The 17158-nt window shown below is 38.9% G+C and overlaps 1 protein-coding gene across 5 annotated transcripts in view; it reads right to left on the reverse strand.

The window, feature by feature from the left end:
• LDAH (lipid droplet associated hydrolase) overlaps nucleotides 1-11799 on the reverse strand; it is a 130699-nt gene extending 118900 nt beyond the window's left edge. For 4 of the 5 annotated variants that reach the window (XR_004251275.2, XR_004251273.2, XR_009209340.1 and 1 more), the window contains exon 1: nucleotides 11735-11781. The gene's annotated coding sequence lies outside the window, so the exon portion shown is untranslated. Of the gene's footprint in view, nucleotides 1-11734 lie in introns of all 5 variants that reach the window. The other variant, XM_032172343.2, reaches the window with a different exon arrangement.
• Nucleotides 11800-17158: the final 5359 nt, after the last annotated feature.

Here is a 17158-nt window from a genome sequence, read left to right on the forward strand (position 1 = left end):
TATATATATATTTATATATATATGTTTATATATATATATTTATATATATATGTTGCCCAGGCTGGAGTTCAGTGGCATGACCTTGGCTCACTGCAAACTCTGCCTCCCAGGTTCAAGCAATTCTCCTGCCTCAGCCTCCTGAGTAGCTGGGACTACAGGCACGTACCACCACACCTGGCTAATTTTTGTATTTTTAGTAGAGATGGGGTTTTGCCATGTTGGCCAGGCCAGTCTTGAATCCCTGATCTCAGATAATCCACCCACCTCGGCCTCCCAAAGTGCTGGGATTACAGGCATGAGCCATCACATGCAGCCCCAATAAGCATATTTTATGTATTAAAGCACTACATTAAATTATGAAATGGATAGGTGGAAAAAAACCCAGGATATACTATCATGAACCATTTCCTGAGTAATTAGTTATGTGCAAAAATGTAGGCCCCAATTATTTCTATCACTCCTCCACCTCTGCCTCTGCCTTCCTCATCTACAGACAGCACCAAATCTCAAACCTTCATTGGTCTTTCTGTCTTTCTCTTCCCCTCTCTTCCACTCACTCAAAGCACTCCAGAGTTAAGATTCAAAGGGCCCTTCTAGCTCATTCTCCTCTTACCACTTTACATCAGCCTTGCACTTTAGTATTCTTGTCTTTGAATTTCCCTAGTGCCCTTATGCTTTTCTGCTTCTATAACTTTGCTCATATTTAATTCTCCAACCATATTTAACCCCATAACTGCACTTTGTACAGCTATCAGTTTATTACCTCTCTACTCCAAATTCATCCTTCATTGTCTTATCTGGCAAAGTGGATCTGGGCCTTTCAAATATTTTTCGTTTGCCAGTATGACATGATGCTAAGCTCTGTCAATAGAGTGCACTGGAAAGGGAAGGAAGGAATTTTCTCAGCAGGTTTCTGGAGAGCTTATATTTTACCCCGCCACTGTCCCACTGCTGTGAGATTTCTCTATCGCGGTGGTTCACAACTAGAGACAATTTGCCCTCAGAGGACATATAGCAATATTTGGAGATATTTTCCATTGTCACAACTTGGGGAACTACTGGGATACAGTGAATATTGGCCAAGGATACCGCTAAATATCCTACAATACACAGGACAGCTCCCACAACAAATAATTATCCAGCCCTGAAGGTCAATAATGCCAAGGCTGAAAAGAAACACTGCTGTAGTACTAGGTGCCTGCAGGGGAAAGCTTTCTCCAGCATCTGGCTAGCGGCTGTGTGCTTTCTTTCTCCAGCTGTCTACTCAGGCAGCGGCAGCACTATAGCCAGGAGCCCCAGACCAGGTGGCTACTCCCTGGCCCCTCTCCTCAAACCATATGCACCAGCTTGGCCAGCCAGCCACCTGACCTTTGTTCCACACAGCAGCTTGGTATATTGTCCTGCCCCAAGCTGTACAGAGCAGTGCTCTAGACTGCTACACAGGGAGGCCTCTCCAACTTGCAATTCCGGTGGTATCTAAAATGGTGCTCCAACTCCTTCTACTAACTAGCCAACCTCAACTCACTTGCACCCCAAGGGTTGTTACTGTGGCCCTGCAGCACTGCCCTGATTCCCTTTGCATGCTCTCCTACCATTCTTAACTCACCTGCTCACACTGTGATTGTGCACCAGCGTTAGCTCAGACAACCCAGCAAATTTTTCTACCATCCAATGGGCTGTAGCCACACTTTCAATGAGGTCTGAACCTCATTTCAATTCCATCCTTCGTTGGGTACTTTTCCTCAGTCCTAGGGTACCTTTTGGAGTTCTCCTTATAGAGTGACTTCATAGTTTTTCTCTTATCGTACCCTAATAATTCTTTAAGTTAAACTAACAATTTTAGTTACTATGTGGCTTCTGTCTTCTGGTTTGATCCAGACTGATATATTTCTCATGTGTCTGTGCAAATTTTTCTTTATAAATCTTTCCCTCATTATACACAGCTCAAATTCTACTTGTTACATGAAGCCTTCCTTGAGCACCCCAGGTAAACAAAGGAAATCACCTCTTCCTCTAAACTCACAGCATCTGTCTTTATTATAAGGTGGCAGTGGTAAAGGCACACAGCTAAGCTTCACCTGGTAAAATCTGTCATGTCCTGCCACACTTTCCCACAGCACCACAGACAAGCAACTGATGCAAGGGCTATGTGTCCCTGCCCAGATTGAACATCCCTAAGGCAAATGCAATGCTGGCTAGGTTGTAGTGAAATGGGAAATTCCACACATTGATGGTAATAATAAAAATGGCTTTGCAAAGCAATCTGGCAGCATGGATCAATACTCATAAAAGGTATAAACTTTGATTCAGTCATTCAATTCTGAAAAAAACCTAAAATATTTTAAGACTGATGCATGGAATGCTAATTATAACAGTGAAAAGCTGAAAAAACTAAATGGTCATTGACAGACGAATGCTTAATTATGATAACCCATTATCAGACACTAAAAAAATTATATATATGACTCGATATTAAGGAATAATTAAATAAATTGTAACTCAATATAATGATCAAATATTATGTTCCATCAAAACTGCTCTGCTAAGTTGGTTATAATTTATGCATTTCTTTTCTAACATTTCTAAAATTTCACTTCTCTAGCCTGATGCTATATTGCCTCTTCCATTCTCTTTGTTTATTCCTTTATTGTTTATTCTGTCAATTTAGTGAATTTAGGAGGAAATAAACATATTTATTCTAACCTCTATGTTTAACCAAAAGTCCAAAACTGATTCTCTTAAGAATACTTAGAAAAATGAAAAATCCCCACTTAGAAAGTGGAGACCACTGTCCACTAAAAATATATGGACTAAATAAAGTATCACTTCATATTTTCTTATGGACTGATTTTTTACTTCACTAATAAATGCCACTGTAGCCCATTCTCCAAAACTATCACAAACTACAGTATATTTATGTGAGTTCTGACCTTTATAATGTGTTAGAAACAATATTAGATTTAGCAGTAAACACTATATTAAATTAGAGCACTGACTGAGAAGACACTGGCCAAACTGAATACTTTCACCAGAAGAGAATTTAAAGTTATTAACTATAAAGTTGTTAAATATATTCAAATCATAAATATCAATACTTAACTTCAAGTAAATGACACAGTGGGAGCTTGATTAGCCACAAAATTAGTGAGAATTCAAGTAGATATGAAAATCAAGCTCAGTCTGCAAACACTGGAAAACAAAAAAGTACAACTCTAACACCTCAAATAAAATAAGCTGAGAAACATGGAATTAAAATGCTGGCTAGCTGCTGTATAGCTTCCCCTGTAGGCACCTAATTCCATGTATTTATAAAGCATCTTTTATTTTGCTTCACTCTAATATTTCTGAATCTCACACACCCATGTAAAAGCAGCAGTGGAAAATCTGAGGCATGAGAATTAAAACTCTTCCCTACCTAAGAATCCAAGGTAGTTCAGTTCTGCAAATAACTGTCAGATTAACAAAGGAGAGTACATTGTAATTACATACTGGTAAAGGATAATGGCACGCCTTCAGTCTCAGCCCATAAGCAATCTTTAATAAAATCAAGTTTCATAAGCAGTAAGACTTGTGCTGGATAAAAACCAAGTGTGGATACAATCTGTGCAACTTACGCAAGCCTATTTTCTTAAATATAGGTTTTAATTTGCTTAATGGGCTTCTAATTTTATTTGGTAAGAGGGTTTTTTTCCAATTAAATCTCATACAAACCTAGATAATTTGACTAGTATAAATTTTAGAGGTTCAAATTTATAATATTTGTTATACTATTTATAATACAAACATCATGGGCTGATTTATTTATATGTTTAAATATATACTTAATATACATTAAGTGATTCTATGTAGTTAAATACTTATAATATTTATTTATTATAAAGTTAGCCATTGAGAACAGTAAGAATGTACTAATAAATAAAATATTTGAAAGTGGAGTTATAAATAATACATCTTAATCAGCTTCAGCAAACAGTAAAATGTCTGCATTTTACTTTGGCTACTTGGTAAGAATATTGCTTTATTCATGTAAGAACTGTAGATGATAACAATTTTTTTAAGGTTTGTGTTGCAATGTCCAAATAGTTTTCAATTAAATGTCCAGAAAGTCTTTCAATAAAACTTGAAAAAGAGGTAATAAGATGGTTTTCTTTCAAAGTTAAAGTACCAACAATATCTAATCACAACTTACATTATTTATTACATATGTAAGATGAACAGGAAGCTTCTAAAACTTCCTCAAATGCCAAAAACTTTATACTTAATATTATCAAATGTGGACAACTTTGTGGACTATGTTATTGTCCCACAATGCCACACAGCAGAACTTCCTCAAATGCCAAAAACTTTAAATGTAATAATATTAAATGTGGACAATTTTGTGGACTCTGTTATTGTGCCACAATGACACAGAGCAGAGCATATACTTTGCATGTGTCTGAACCTTCATTAGTGCTATTCCTAGGCACTAATATTAAACCTACTTGGAAAATATATGGTGACTGGTCAAGTGCAGGTTTGACTTTTAAAGGCCCAGGGCAGAAATACAAAATTTTTAATTGGTATCAGAAGTTTTACTTTAGTCATTTTTTAAAATTGGCCTAGAAGCCAACATAAACATGCTGGTGATCTGTATATCCCAAATAATCTTCCATTGAGAACAATTAGAAAAGCCAGAAAAACTTTTTAAAAATGTTAAAAAAAATCCGTAACCACTGAAAGAATTTACAAGACTGTATAACAAATTAATAAAATATAGAAAATAATTAATATAGAAATAAGCAGAAAGCAGAGAAGCAATAGAGAATAGAAAATATGACACAAAATATATGAAATGCAGATAAAGATATGAATGCAGGAAAATTCAAAGTTTTGAAATGCATGTATTAGAAAACAAGGCTGCAAATAAAGGACTTAACCATTTGGCCTAAGGAATTAGAAAAAAAAATAAATGAATCCAAATAAAGAAAATAGAAAAAAGATAATAATGAAGAGTAGATATTAATGAAATAGGAAAAATTGTTTACATTAGAGAGGATTAGCAAACCCAAAAGTTTTTACTTTGAAAACACCTATAAATAAGTAAACCCTTGACTTCTCAAGAAAAGAGATGGCACAATCAATCAATATCAGAAGTGAAAAAAGGATATCACTCCAGATTCTACAGACATCAAAAAATAATAAACAAATATTATGAAGAAATGTATACCAATAAACTTGACATGGGCAAATTCCTAAACAAACAAACAAACAAACAAAAAAACCAAATCCAACAGATACAAAAAGAAAAAAGACTAGAAGACTCTTAATAAACTTATATTTTAAGATAAAATTCTTGGTCCAGATGAAATTAACACCTGAGAAAGGAATAATACCAGTTTTACATACAGTTGTCCACAGAATAGAAAAAGAGGGACACCTCCCAACTCATTTTATGAAATCAGCAATTCTTTGTAATTTTTAGTTTAAAATGTACATTATAATTAAGGTTGAGATAGATGCAAAAACTATTCAAAATATTAGCAGACCAAATCTAGTGCTATATAAAAGGGTAATAGATGACAATTAAATTGCGTATATACCAGAAATGAAAAGTTGTTTAAATATTCAAAATTTAATCAGTTTAAGTTACCACACTAACAGAGTAAAGAAAACTTATATAGTCATCTCAATTGATACAGAAAATATTTCATAAAATCCAATAGTCATGAAAAAATTCTTAAAAAGTGAGAAATAAAGAAATCTTTTATAAAATATAAATATGAAATACATATTTTTTCAAATAATACAAGTATTAAAAATCTTCAGTAAATGTTTACTAAGGGTAAAATATTGAAACCCTCTCTGAGTTTGGGATCAAGATATGGAGGTCTGCTATCAACACTTCTATACTTGAGGTCTCAGCCAATGCAATAAGAAACCAAAAAAAGATATAAATGTATTTAGATTGGATAGGAAGAAAGTGTGATTATTCACAAACATGATGACATACATAGAAAATGCAAAAAAAAACCCTTACATATACTATTTCAATTAATAAGTGAATGCAACATGGTCATTAGCTAAAAGGTCAATATATGAAAATCAAATATATTTCTATATACCAGCAACAAACAATTTGAAAATAAAACTTAAAAAGACCACTTATAACAGCATCAAAAAAATCAAATACTTAGGAATAAATCTAACAAATGATGTGCAAGACCTCTACACAGAAAGCTATATGGTTTGCTGGATATTACTGAGAGAAATTAAATAACAAGGGGACAAACCGTATTCATGAACTGGAAGACTCACTAGTATAAACTCCAAATTAATCCTTAGATTTGTAAAATTCCAATCCAAATCAGGTTTTTTTCCCTTTCCTTTTTAAAAAAATGGAAATTGTTAAGCTAATTCTAATATGTACGTGGAAGTGCAAAAAGTCAAGAATAACAAGACAAGGCCGGGCGCGGTGGCTCACGCCTTTAATCCTAGCACTTTGGGAGGCAGAGGCGGGTGGATCACGAGGTCAAGAGATTGAGACCATCCTGGCTAACACGGTGAAACCCCGTCTCCACTAAAAATACAAAAAATTAGCAGGGCATGGTGGTGGGTGTCTGTAGTCCCAGCTACTCAGGAGGCTGAGGCAGGAGAATCGCTTGAACCTGGGAGGCGGAGCTTGCAGTGAGGGGAGATTGTGCCACTGCACTCCAGCCTGGGTGACAGAGCAAGACTCTGTCTGAAAAAAAAGGAATAGCTAAGACAAGTTTGAAGAACAATCACAAAGTTGGAGGGCTTTACCCTATATCCAGGTTTAATAAAAATATACCATTATTAAAGACAAAATAGACAAAACAGTGGACAAGAACAGGAAATCCAAAAACAAATCCAAACATATATCTTCATCATTTATGACAATGGTGTTCTTGCAGAGGAGTAAGGAAAAGAAGGTCTTTCAAATAAATGATGCTGGTTCAACTGGATATCCATGTGGAAAATAAATGAATCATGACTCCTTCCTCACACCATAGACAAAATATAGTACTAGGTATATTACAGATCTAAAGGTGAAAAGTGAACAATAAAGCTTCCAAAAGATGACACTGGAACATACCTTTTTGAGCTTAGGGTGGCCAAAGGTTTCTTAAACAAGGTAATAGTAAACATGAGCCATAAAGGAAAAGACCACCGGGCGTGGTGGCTCACATCTGTAATCCCAGCACTTTAGGAGGCTGAGGCAGGTGGATCACAAGGTCAGGAGATCGAGCCCATCCTGGCCAACATCATGAAATCCCGTCTCTACTAAAAATACAAAAAAAAAAAAAAAAAAAAAGCTAGGCTTGGTGACACGTGCCTGTAATCCCAGCTACTCAGGAGGCTGAGGCAGAAGAATTACTTGAACCAGGGAGTCGGAGGTTGCAGTGAGCTGAGATCATGCCACTGCACTCCAGCCTGGCGGCAGAGTGAGACCCAGTCACATATTACTTTGAAATATTATATAACACTAAAGAATCCAAAAAACAAACTGCAAAATACTGTAGGAGAAAGTCCAAGTGGTAATGAGTATATGTTACACCAAGATTCTGTATAGTTGTCTTTGCTCCTGCTTGATGTGGTTGTGAGATGAGCAATTTCACAATTCTTTTTTTAATGACTTTTACATTTCACCTACTTTTGCTATATTTGCTATCTGAATGACTGCACATTAACCCCAGTGAGATTCTTCTTAAATCTGTGCAAGTGGGCTAGAAAATAAAGCTTAAATGATGAAGATAAAATCTACGACTACTGCTGAGGACATATTAAAAACTAAAGCACACACTACACTCAAGATGAACTTGCTGAATTATCTTTACTGGAAGAAGGCAATTTGTTTTGCACAACTCCTTTGCAACTATGACATCAAACTTTCTTGTAATTACACACACAATTTTTTTTTAATGTGCCAGAGAGCAGCTTTCAGCTTCTGGACATCAATTAATGCCAAGAATTTCACAAGTGTACAAACTACTTACGTATATTAAATACACTCACTAGAAATAGTATACTAACTTCCCTTTGGTTGAGGTATACTTAAAGTGACTTCAGAATTAAGTGCTTAATCTTAATACATTATGGTAATACTACAAGGGAGAAAATACTGAAAGTAGAGCAACATTTTAGAAAATGTTTAAATGTTTAGAAAAACTTTAGAAGAAAAAAGTCCTCACAAATCAATAAATGTAATCCAGCATATAAACAGAACCAAAGACAAAAACCACATGATTATCTCAACAGATGCAGAAAAGGCCTTCAACAAGATTCAACAGCCCTTCATGCTAAAAACTCTCAATAAATTAGATATTGGTGGGACGTATCTCAAAATAATAAGAGGTATTTATGACAAACCTACAGCAAATATCATACTGAATGGACAAAAACTGAAAGCATTCCCTTTGAAAACTGGCACAAGATAGGGATGCCCTCTCTCACCACTCCTATTCAACATAGTGTTGGAAGTTCTGGCCAGGGCAATCAGGCAGGAGAAAGAAATAAAGGGTATTCAATTAGGAAAAGAGGAAGTCAAATTGTCCCTGTTTGCAGATGACATGATTGTAAATTTAGAAAACCCCATCATCTCAGCCCAAAATCTCCTTAAGCTGATAAGCAACTTCAGCAAAGTCTCAGGATACAAAATCAATGTGCAAAAATCACAAGCATTCTTACACACCAATAACAGAGAGTCAAATCATGAGTGAACTCCCATTCACAATTGCTTCAAAGAGAATAAAATACCTAGGAATCCAACTTCCAAGGGATGTGAAGGACCTCTTCAAGGAGAACTGCAAACCACTGCTCAACGAAATAAAAGAGGACACAAACAAACGGAAGAACATTCCATGCTCATGGATAGGAAGAATCAATATCGTGAAAACGGCCATACTGCCCAAGGTAATTTATAGATTCAATGCCATCCCCATCAAGCTACCAATGACTTTCTTCACAGAATTGGAGACAACTACTTTAAAGTTCATATGGAACCAAAAAAGAGCCCACATTGCCAAGTCAATCCTAAGCCAAAAGAACAAAGCTGGAGGCATCATGCTACCTGACTTCAAACTATAAAAGGCTACAGTAACCAAAACAGCATGCTACTGGTACCAAAACAGAGATATAGACCAATGGAACAGAACAGAGCCCTCAGAAATAATACCACACATCTACAATCATCTGATTTTTGACAAACCTGACAAAAACAAGAAATGGGGAAAGGATTCCCTATTTCACAAATGGTGCTGGGAAAACTGGCTTGCCATATGTAGAAAGCTGAAACTGGATCCCTTCCTTACACCTTATACAAAAATTAATTCAAGATGGATTAAAGACTTAAATGTTAGACCTAAAACCATAAAAACCCTAGAAAAAAACCTAGGCAATACCATTCAGGACATAGGCATGGACAAGGACTTCATGTCTTAAACACCAACAGCAATGGCAACAAAAGCCAAAATTGACAAATGTGATCTAATTTAACTAAACAGTTTCTGCACAGCAAAAGAAACTACCACCAGAGTGAACAGGCAACCTACAGAATGGGAGAAAATTTCTGCAATTTACTCATCTGACAAAGGGCTAATATCCAGAATCTACAATGAACTCAAACAAATTTACAAGAAAAAAACAAACAACCCCATCAACAAGTGGGTGAAGGATATGAACAGACACTTCTCAAAAGAAGACATTTATGCAGCCAACAGACACATGAAAAAATGCTCATCATCACTGGCCATCAGAGAAATGCAAATCAAAACTACAATGAGACATCATCTCACACCAGTTAGAATGGCGATCATTAAAAAGTCAGGAAACAACAGGTGCTGGAGAGGATGTGGAGAAACAGGAACACTTTTACACTGCTGGTGGGACTGTAAACTAGCTCAACCATTGTGGAAGACAGTGTGGCGACTCCTCAGGGATCTAGAACTAAAAATACCATTTGACCCAGCAATCCCATTCCTGAGTATATACCCAAAGGACCATAAATCATGCTGCTATAAAGACACATGCACATGTATGTTTATTGCAGCACTACGCACAATAGCAAAGACTTGGAACCAATCCAAATGTCCAACAATTATAGACTGGATTAAGAAAATTGGCACACATACACCATGGAATACTATGCAGCCATAAAAAATGATGAGTTCATGTCCTTTGCAGGCACATGGATGAAGCTGGAAACCATCATTCTCAGCAAACTATCGCAAGGACAAAAAACCAAACACCGCAAGTTCTCACTCATAGGTGGGAACTGAACAATGAGAACACTTGGACACAGGAAGGGGAACATCACACACCGGGGCCTGCTGTGGGGTGGGGGGAGGGGGGAGGGATAGCATTAGGAGATATACCTAATGTAAATGACGAGTTAATGGGTGCAGCACGCCAACATGGCACATGTATACATATGTAACAAACCTGCATGTTGTGCACGTGTACCCTAGAACTTAAAGTATAATAAAAAATTTTTTTTTTAAAAAAAGAAAAAGGTCCTCCAGTCTGAAGGCATTAGGTTATCAAAAAGCAAAATATTAAAATATAAAATTTTAGATGGGCACTCATTGTGTTGCCTTGATTGTCCCCTAGAATGCTACATGCTGGAAACAGGGGCCTTAGCAGGTTTCCAAGTCTTTAACCTTTAGGTGGAAAAATGGGGGAACACACAAGAGACACTCCTACGTATAATTTCAGAAAGAAGTTTAATTAAAAAACAGCTTTTGAGAATAAACATTCTGGAGATGCTTCTAAATCTTCTGGGTTTCTTTTGGTTGTAGCTCTTTCTCCATACAGATTTGTTCTTTCAAGTAAAGGACTATCAACTCTTTTTTTTTTTTTTTTTGAGACGGAGTCTCACTGTGTCGCCCAGGCTAGAGTGCAGTGGCACCATCTCGGCTCACTGCAAGCTCCACCTCCCGGGTTCACGCCTTTCTCCTGCCTCAGCCTCCCGAGTAGCTGGGACTACAGGCGCCCGCCACCACGCCCAGCTAATTTATTTATTTATTTTTGTATTTTTAGTAGAGATGGGGTTTCACCATGTTAGTCAAGATGGTCTCGATCTCTTGACATAGTGATCCACTCGCCTCGGCGTCCCAAAGTGCTGGGATTACAGGTGTGAGCCACCGCGCCCGGGCAGGACTATCAACTCTTGTGTTTGGTACACAGGACACAAAGCAGGTGTCCAGGAACTACTTGTGAGGGAAGACACGAATTAAGGAATAAAGTGTTCCGATCTCTATCCTGTCTTGCGTGGGGAACAAAACCAAACTAAGACCCAAGGGTGAGAGTTTACGTTTAAGGTCTTCAGCGTGAATAAAAGGCGGCGTGAGCACTAAACGCCAGGGGCAAAGAACATTCCCGGCCCAGAGTTTGACCCCTCCACACTTCTTCCCGGCCAGTTGCTCAACCTTTTGGCCTCTACTCCTCCACGGGGGCACCATAAGACTCCCTATAGGTGGGCTGCACTTAGGGGTTCAAATGCTGCATTCCCGCGCTCGGGTGAGCGACTGCCCAGCCTGCAGCTCAAGAGACTCCCACGCCAAGTTGCTCCGAACTCGCGAGCTGTCAGAACAGTATTATTTTCGCTGCTACGGGCCATCTGGCCCAGGGCAACAGGTGCTCTGCGAGGAACCATAGAGAAGGGGCACCAGATCCCGCGTGCCTGCCCACCCATCTTTCCTTTGGGCAGTCACCCTGAGCTCGGGAAGCTGTACCTCACCTGTCCGCCTGGAAGGCTGCCGGCTCTCCCTGAGGGTCCTGGGACGGCGGCACGAGACCGGAAGTGCTCCCTTTCAGGTGACGTCACATTACCGCGCCCTGAGCTGATCCGGGAAGCCGATGTCAGCCGGTCGCGCGGCGCACAGCAGGCTGGGAGATTTCTGACCATGGCTTGGAGCCGGTGGTCCAGATTCAGAGAGACCTGTTGGAGGGTGTCGAGGTTTTCCTTTCTTTTTCATTTGAATCTTATCCGCTTCTTATTTTCTGTCATCCTTGATATACTTCTGGCTTCCCTTTCCTTCTCTCTCATTTGTTCCATGTCTGTCCCTCTTTTCTTCCTCTTCCCATTTCCCTCTTTCTGCGTTACTAGTTGCATATGTTCCCCACATACACGGGAAAGTTGATTCTCATTTGATCATGTTCATAAGCATGATCAATAAAGTATTTTTTAATTAAGGTGTTGCCAACTTTAAGAAAATTCAGAGAATAGTATTAAGTATAGAGTTTATTTGGGCTCAGTGCTTGAGAATGGCCACTTAGGAGCTTAGATTCAAGTTGCCTTGAATATACACTCCAATTAGCAGCAGTCAGAGTAGGTTTTTAAGGAAAGGAGGGGAGGCAGATCTTGTTTACCAAGAATTTATATTTAAAAAACTTAAGGTATTGACTGGCTATGCTTTCTTCCTTGTATCACAAATTCCAGGAACATAAAGATAATGCGTGAGGCAGCTAATAAAGAACAAAATGCCTTTAACAATTGCCCTTAGGCGTGGAAAGGCGTGGCGGAAGCCAGTATTCACTTCTGTCCGGGCCTAATAAATTTTGCATACCTCACATTGCTGAGACAGCTCTGAGCTATTTTTCTTTTCTTAGTACGTACATTTTTTTAGACAATAATAATACTATTGTACACAATAATCAGTACAGTGTAAATATAACTTTTATATGCACTGAGAAACCAAAAAAATTGTGTGAACTGCTTTATTGTGATGTTTGCTTTATTGCGGTAGTATGCAACTGAACCCCCAATATCTTCAAGGTATACTTGGATTTAAAAAAGGTTTACTTAGCTCATGCTTCTGCACATTAGAAAGCTCAAGGGGCATAGTGTGAGCATCTGCTCAAGTTCTGGTTAGAGTTTTTTGTGCAGTGTCACAGCATGGTAGAAGGTCAAAGGGGAAGCTGATACATGTGAAAACGGACCAAACAGGAGGTGGAAGCTCACTGTGTAACAACCCACTGTCTCGGGGACTCTCTCTTTTCCAATCTCTCAAGAGCTGTTATCAAACCAAACTGGAGTCCAATCGCCCCGTGCAGCAAGACCAAACACTGACATCAGGATTATAGTGAAAGAAAGTGAGGCATTTATTGTAGGGTCCCAAGCAAGGAGAATTGGTCAGTTAGTGCTTAAGTCTTGAACTCCCCAATTGTTTATAGGTAAGGGTTTTTAAAGGCAGGGGTGTCAGAGGTTATAGGCAAAGTCATAAATCAATATATGGAGGTTATATATTGGCTTAACCTAAAAATGCAGTGAGGTAGGATGCAGGACTTGGACACCAGACCAAATTGAGGACTAGCTAAAACAGGGGCAGGGAGGAAGCAGCTTTCCATATTAATGCCCCTTTCCATGGCAACAACTTGACAACCCAGAGGTTACCACCCTTTTCATAGAAATTTCTGCATAATTCACCCCTTAATTTGCCTGTAATTAAAAATGACTATAAATATGACAGAAGAACTGCCTTTGAGATGCTACTCTGGACACAGTGCCTATGGGATAGCCCTGCTCTGCAAGGAGCAGTATCTCTGCTGCTTCTGGACACTACTATTTCAGTAAAAGTTGCTGTTTAACACCACCAGCTCACCCTTGAATTCTTTCTTGGCAAAGCTAAGAACTCTACTGGGCAAATCCCCAATTTGGGGCTTGCCTGCCATGCATTGGTGGGGCATCTCAAAGAGGGGGGCCCACAGGTCATAGGTGGAATTTTTTCTGATTTGTGATTTGTTAAGGTGAAACTGTCTAAAATTTGCATAAATTTTGCATAAACTGTCTAAAACTCAGCAGAAAAGGATATTAGCTTGGGCTCATGGGCATGGCCTCCTTTAGGCTCCTCAAGAAGAAATTTAGAACAAAGAATAGTAGACAGAGTTTAGTCTTCAGTTCTCCCTTATTTGAGGCCTATGTGCCAGTGGATCCATTTAGTGGGGATCTGGGTTTCTGAAAAACAACTTGGGACATATGTTAAGATGTTACCTTTAGTTTTTATAGGGAATAAAATATCCCATGACATTAATTTTTTGGCTACTGTTTTAAGCTATTATTAGCTTCTTGCTTTTTTTGTTTGTTTTGTTTTTGTTTTTGTTTTTAGGACTAGCTAGATGTCTGGAATTTTCTTTAAGGAAGTCAAGATTTTTTTGTTTTCATCTTTTGGTGGAGGATACCCCACAAGCCCTTAAGAGGGGTCTCTGCTGTGTCTCAGAACAAGAACTGACTTTGGCGAGAACAGCAACAATCTGTTCATGAGGGATCCACCCCATGACCCCAACAACTCCCCCTAGGCCCCACTTCTCAAAATCACCACATTGGGGATCAAATTTCAGCATGAGTCTTTTTGGAGACAAACTATATCCAAACCATAGCAACACATATTGTGATAAATAAACCTTTGTTGCTTAAGGCTCTGGAAGTTGTTGCTGTTGTTTCTTACCCCAGTGCAACACAGCCTGTCCAGATTGATGCAGAGGGACAGCCACACAGAGATTCTTTTTTCTCCCTCTTTCGATTTTAATTGCTAATACCCAGGGAAGAATTTCTGATTGGCTCAGCTCAGGTCTTGTCCTAGTCCATTTTCTGTTGCTTACAGTAGAATACCAGAAACCGGCTAATTTATAAAGAAGAAATTATTTCTTACAGTTATGGAGGCTGAGAAGTCCCAGGTCAAGGGTCTATACCTGGTGAAAGCAGGTGGAGACTCTCTGAAGAGTCTTGAGGCAGCACAGGGCCTCACTTGTCCAGGGAGCTTAGTATGCTAGCTCAGGTTTCTCTTTCTCTTCTTGGAAAGCCACCAATTCCCCTCACATGATACCCCTTAATCTAATTCATTAACCTATTGGTCCATTAATCTATGAATGAATTAATCTATCCATGAGGGCAGAGCCCTCCTGATTCAATCACCCCATGAAGGTCCCATCTTTTAATACTCCCCATTGGGGATTAAATTTTAACATGACCTCATAAATATATACACCTACTATGTACCCACAAAAATAGAAAACAAAACAAATTCTTTAAAATAAAAAGACATAAATTTCAACATGAATGCTATGGTTTGGATATGGTTTGTTTGGCCCCCACCAAGTCTCAGATTGAAATGTGGTCCCCAGTATTGGAGATGGGGCCTGGTGGGTAGTGTCTGGGTTGTGGGTTGTGGGTGTGGATCCTTCATAATGGCTTGGTGCCATGCTCCCAAGAGTGAATGAGTTCTTGCTCTGTTAGTTCCAATGAGAGCTGGTTGCTAAAAGAGCCTGGCACCCCCTCCCTTCTCTCTCTTGCTTTCTATTGCTGTGCAGTTTCTACATACCAGTTCTCCTTCATTTTCCACCATAAGTAGAAGCAGCCTGACGTCTTCACCAGAGGCAGATGCCAGCACCGTGCTTCTGGTACAGCCTACAGAGGTATGAGCCAAACAAACCTCTTTTCTTTATAAATTACATAACCTCAGGTGTTCCTATAAAGCAACACAAACAGACTACAAAAATGAGTTTTGGAGGGAACACATATTCAAACCCAGTACCAATTTTCTGTCTTAGCCCATTTACTGTTGTTTATAACAGAATACCTAAAACTGGGTAATTTATATATTTTATTTTATTTTATTTCATTTCATTTTCATTTTTTCACTGTAACCTTGAACTCCTGGGCTCAAGCTATCTTCCTGCCTCAGCCTCCTGAAGAGCTGGGACTACAGGCATGTGCCATTATGCCTGGCTAATTTATATATATATATATATTTGTTTATTTATATCAGTCTGCCACTGTAGACTGATATAGATTTTATACACACACACACACACACACACACACACACATACATTTAGAGATAAGGTCTTGCCATGTTGCCTAGGTGTGAGCCACTGTGTCCAGCCTGAAACTGGGTAATTTATTTTAAAAACAAATTTATTAGGCCGGGCACGGTGGCTCACACCTGTAATCTCAACATTTTGGGAAGCCAAGGCGGGCAGATCACGAGGTCAGGAGATTGAGACCATCCTGGCTAACACGTTGAAACCCTGTCTCTACTAAAAATACAAAAACAAAATAAACCAGGCGTGGTGGCAGGCGCCTGTAGTCCCAGCTACTCAGGAGGCTGAGGCAGGAGAATGGTGTGAACCTGGGAGGTGGAGCTTGCAGTTAGCCGAGATGGTGCCGCTGCACTCCAGCCTGGGTGACAGAGTGAGACTCCATCTCGAAAATAAATAAATAAATCAATAAATAATTAAAAACTAATTTATTTCTTACAGTTCCAGAGGCTGAGAAGGCCAAGGTCAAGACTGAAGCTGGTGAGAGCCTTCTCACCAGTCCCACTCCTGTGATAACCTGTTGATCTATTAGCCCATTAATCTCTTAGTCCATGAATGGATTAATCCATTCGTAACGGCAGATCCCTCATGATCCAGTCACCAACATAGCAGGTCTGGTGTCCAGCAATCATTCAGTTGTCAATGACAAGTGCTTGTGGTCATATTGACTTTTTGCCATAAGTAAGAGGATCATAGTGAATGGGGCAGACATCCCACAAAGATGTCTACTATAATCACAAATGGCCATAAAGTCAGACCACTGTAGACTGACTTAAAAACAGTAAATGAAAAGCTATCATCTTTTGCATAAAAATTTTAGACTCTCATTACTCATCCATTTTTTATTAACTATCTGTTACATTCCAAACACTCTTCCAGGCTGGGAATACAAAGGCAACTCAAAGAGAAATGTGATTGTTCTCACAGACACAATAAACAAACTAAAGAAATTAATATATAATGACAGTGCAAGGGGAATTAAAAGGCAAGGTTAGAAACAGAGAGCAAGGAGTGCATTAGTTACTGTTTATCCAATTCACCAAAATATGTCAGCTTAAAACATAAAACATTTATTATCTTACACAGTTTCAAAGGGTCAGGACACCAGTAGCAGCCTAGCTGAGAGGTTCTAGCCAAGTCTTTCATGAGGTTCCTGTTAAGCCAGTTGCTCAGGGTTACAGCATGTCAAGCCTTGACTGGGGCCGAAGAAGCAAGACTAGATTATTTGGTTGTTGGCAGGTCAGACTTCCTCAATGGCTGTAGGCCACAGTTCTTCACCATGAGGACCTCTCCACAGTGCTGTTTGAAATATGGCAGCTTTCTTCCATCAGAGGAAGAGATAGAG

This window comes from Hylobates moloch, unplaced genomic scaffold (assembly GCF_009828535.3).
Source record: "Hylobates moloch isolate HMO894 unplaced genomic scaffold, HMol_V3 SCAFFOLD_13, whole genome shotgun sequence".
Lineage (NCBI taxonomy): Eukaryota > Metazoa > Chordata > Mammalia > Primates > Hylobatidae > Hylobates > Hylobates moloch.